This window comes from Mauremys reevesii, linkage group 3 (genome assembly GCF_016161935.1).
Source record: "Mauremys reevesii isolate NIE-2019 linkage group 3, ASM1616193v1, whole genome shotgun sequence".
Taxonomy (NCBI): Eukaryota; Metazoa; Chordata; order Testudines; family Geoemydidae; genus Mauremys; species Mauremys reevesii.
The window spans coordinates 41,861,880-41,866,460 of NC_052625.1; the positions used below are offsets into that span (position 1 = coordinate 41,861,880).

General features: G+C 43.3%; 1 long non-coding RNA gene across 1 annotated transcript; it reads right to left on the reverse strand.

Annotated features, from left to right (window-relative positions):
- Nucleotides 1-628: 628 nt before the first annotated feature.
- On the reverse strand, nt 629-3,453 carry LOC120400123. Its single transcript, XR_005595545.1, has 3 exons — nt 3,153-3,453; nt 2,842-2,904; nt 629-1,266 (listed from the first exon to the last, which is right to left on the reverse strand). It is a non-coding gene; the product is annotated as an uncharacterized LOC120400123 (long non-coding RNA).
- Between the last annotated feature and the right edge of the window lie 1,128 nt (nt 3,454-4,581).

Genomic DNA, 4,581 nt, shown 5'->3' on the forward strand with positions numbered 1-4,581 from the left:
AAAGGCTATGCTAACAATAACTGAAGTTACAAAGTCTGCAAAAAGGTTGCAGAACTTAATGATACAAGTTACAGATCTTACAGTCGCATTTGAGTGGAGGCTTTACATAACACCTGTCAGCGGGCGGGGGGTGGATAGGGGTCAGAGCAGTCAGGGGACAGGGAGGTTGGGTAGGGGGTGGGGTCCTGAGGGTGATTAGGGACGGCGGTCTTTGGAGGGGGCAGTCAAGGAACAGGGGGTGGGGGGCAAAGCAAATTTGATATAACACAGTCTCACCTATAATGCGGTGAGATTTTTTTTTGTCTCCCGAGGACCGCGTTGTATCGGGGTAGAGGTGTACTATAGCATCAATGTTAGAAGCTATGCAAGTACCCCCCCACACACACACACACCCTGCTCCCCTTGATGTGTGTAGAGAAGATCCACTCTTAGAGTACCTAAAATAATGATTGGCTCAGTTTGAACAACCTTGAACTTTTCTAAAGTTCAGATCTGAACTGAACTTTGCAGCTGTCCAACTGGTCAGACCAGAACCCAAGATCCCAGCACCCCCAAACCGTGAAGGGAGTTTGCATCTGGAACTGAACTTAGGCTCAAGCTTCTATCCCTAATTTTTAAAGTCGGAATGTATCAATTTTCATCCCAGTCAAACTTTTAAATAATGGCAGATACTTTAGAGCAGGACCTGAATGTGCTTTAAAACAACAACTCCATGGTCAGTAGTTAGACTTTAGATTGTATTTGCAGCTTCCCAGTCCTGGCTGAAGGCATAGCCTGGAGCCATTCTGTGGATTATGTAGGCAGCAGCTCAGACAGTGTCCCAAGAGAAGCTATGCTGGGACACCAGAAAAGTGAAATGTTCTTCCGCCTTTTCTTTAGATCCAAACAGACCATGAGACTCCCAGCTGGTGATGGGAAGGTAAAGAAGAGACCCAGCAGTTGTTACTTGATTATGGCAGCTGGATTTCTGTGGTGTGTTTTGTCACTTACCTGATGGTTTCATATACAATCACTATTGCAGAGGGGGCTTTTTCTTTCCCACAGATACACCCTGGCCTCAGCAACAGAGATGTTCTCTCTGATGTCACTGGCGGGGGCGGGGGGGTTGGAGAAATTTGGATTCACACTCTTGACTATATTAGTGATTTTGAAAACCCCTCTGTGCCTCAAATATTATATGCCACATCCAATACGGAAAGTGAGGACAACCTTTAGGGTGGATCTTTCTGTGGATGTTTCCTTCTCTGTCGCGACATGAATTAAGACCTGAAGGTGAGAGAGAAACTTGGTATTCAGGTGAGGGAGAAAAATGTACATATGCATGCAGAGATGCATGCGCAACTGTGAGCAGACAAGCCTGCACACATACACGCACAGTCTAATCATTCACAGGCAGATAGCCCATGTGATTTTTGATACATATATTTATTTACAGGCATATGGACATGGAAACATCTACTGCAACTTGCATAGGCACATTGGTATAGGATTTATTTCCATTAATTTCCCACAGTCCCACTGATAATAGCCAGGGAGGGAGCACTAGGGCAGACAAAGCACCAAGAAACTGTTAGCCTTTTAAATACAAGGTTGTTAACCACTAGTCAAATTAGGTCTAAATGATATGGGGGTTAAAAATGGTGTTATCTGCACTAGCTCTCCCACCATTGCTACTATTAGCAGAGAGAACTCGGGGGCGGGGGGGTAGTAATAGTGGGAAATTTTACTGGGAAAATCCTAGCATGAACAAGATCATAGTTCAGGAGGTACGCAATCTATTCACAGCAGCAGTTTGTACAAGGCATAAAAGAGGAATGAGAGACACTTGTATGTCTCAGGTGGTAGAGTTGTGCTAGTGGAAGAGGGATCAGCCCACAGTTATTTGAACAGTAACTTGAGATATCTGATCTTGGAGTGTGCTTTTCATGGAAATTATGGCTGCACTAGCTTTGGCTGAAATTTAGTACTGTTCTTGGAAGTTTTAAAATGATCTCACGTGCATTTCACTTGTATTCATATCCAATATCATTTTATTAATGACAGTAAAAAATGAGGCTGGCTTCCATGTTCCCTGTAAACAAGCCAAACTAATAAATAACACTGACCAAGTGGCAACCCTCAGCATTACTCTCTCTGTCTCCAGTCCAACAGCAACTGAATCCAGCAACAGAGTCCAACTTGTCTGGCCCTAGCAGCTGCCTGGGAAAAAGTAGACTAGTATGACTGCAGTGCCCATAAGCCACTTGGCCAAGCTTCAGCGGTAACAAGATTTATTTAAAGGCTTATTTAGAGCTCATGCTGTTCTCTGTAACTTACACTGGGTGTAAAATCTGACATCAAATCCTTGCCACTGCTCTGTCCCCTTCATGCTGCTTCAGTAACACATGGGGACAGAAAGTTATCTTAGACAAAAAGGAATTTTCATTCCATAGAGCAGTTAATAGGTGGACCATTGGCCAAATCTGGACCACCAGATGCTTTTGAATGGACCCTAAAATATGTTTATTTACTTATTATTTTATTTTATTATTGTTGTTGTTTTTTATTATTTTCTCTGTAGTCTGGTCTTTGGCTATACCTTGACAAAAATAACTGACTACCCCTGCTGCAGAGGAGCCACTGGATGGAATAAAGCTGGCTTACCCAGCTCTAACTTGCATGTGACTTTGTACATGTTTGGTCAACTGTTTGATTCAATGACTCTCAGCACCCCTGCCTCTTGGTCTCACAGATATTACGCAATGCACAGACTGGGGGAATATCTTCCTCACAGAGATCACAAGAAACCTCCTCCTGCACTTTAGTCTCCCAGAGGCCATGCTGTATTCATTTGACACCTACCTCATGTGGAAGGAAAGGGTTAACTTGCTTCTATCCAGCTTACTGATGTATGATTTCATGAACCTGCGAAATAAAGGGTAGACAGGATCACCCTGAATCACAATTAGCACACAAGCCCCTCATTGTCAATGGGTGTGTGTGTGTGTGTGTGTGTGTGTGTGTGTGTGTCTTGTTTTGAGCTTGTCACAAAGTCCAGCAATTCCAAATATCCCGGTGGTGTGGACTTCTCCAGATCAGCCAACAGTAATGTCAATAAAGTGACTAAGGCCTGTGTTACATGGAGAAGTATCCCTTTTAGTTTATATACTCACAGGCAATGCAGGGGGGCAGGACACACACTAGTGCCTTGCACAACTTGAGGAAGATTTTCTCCACTGTTGATCTTTTTCCAATGCCAAATAGTTTACCCACTGATTGGTAGCAATCTGTGGTTGCATGCTTCCATATGGCGATTGCTCAGGTCTCCCCTTGGTATTTCTGTGCTGCAGGACAATGGTGAGCTCAGCATACAACTCTATGAATGTGGGCTTCTGAATAGCAAAGTTCTGGATCCCTGCTAGCTGTCCCAGGCTTGCATGGTGATAAGGGTTTGTCCCCTGCCCAACAAGGGATAAGATGTTAATAAAATCCTTGTGTAGTGTTACAACATTAAACAGCTAAATGTAGTTTGGGGTTTTGAGTTAACCCATGTTGTGACACTTTCTCATTAAGTTCAGCCTGAGGCAGACACTTGGCATAGAAAATTTCCACCCAAATAATTAAAGTTTGGCAAAGTTATAGCATATGAAAACAAGGTCTTACAACAGGAAATATTGAGGAACCTTTACTTTTGGCACTTTACTTTGGCTGCCAGCTTTGACTATAACTTTGATAATGGCATGTGAAAAATGTTATGGGAGGTGGCCAGGTTACCAAGGTTCTTAGTCTCATTAATCTCCCAGACCTAAAGCCCTCCACAGCAGAAAGTGGTTATCAGTAGCTGTAATTTCCCCTCCTCCCCCTCAAACACACAGACATTATGGTGTTATCGGCTTCCAGAGAATCCACCTTCTTCATCCCCCCCCAAGGCTGGATTTTTAATTATAGTTTTCTGCATGTCACTATTTGTAGAGGGATCTGTGAATGTGGAGCTCTTTGTTAACCCTTTCAGTGAGTTTTCTTAGCTTCCAGATGGATGGTTTCAACATGACGTTCATAACTTACATAAAGTAGCCAGGCATAGCATCAACTCAAAGAATTTCTGCTTTAGAGAACTTTATCACCTTTACAGGGGTGACAGTGGTTGCTGGGGAGAAACTTCCAACCACTGTTGCTTTTGGTCCTTGATCTTTGTAAGCGCAGAGTTTCAAAGTGGAAGTCTCACATCAAACTGGCTAGTGTTAAACAGTAACTCATCATTCAGATTTATTAGCCTGGGGTGGGGCTGCATGCATGGTTTTGTAAAATCTTTACGATGCATGAGAAGGAAAGATCCCAGCCTGACCCTCAGATCCCAGGCTGAACATGTTTGGCTGGAAGTTGGAAAAAACATCCTTTTTTCTTGTAAGCTGAGTGTGTTTCCTAGGAAGTTAGCGAAAGACAATGAACGTGGATGCACAATGCCATTTTGACAGTCACTGTTCAGAACATAATGGAAATGTTGTTATAACATAAGTTGCTGGGTGGTGAGCGTGCCTTTTGCTTTGTGTGCTGTGTTATCTGAGCACTCATTTAGCAACTTACACCACAACTATTAGCAGA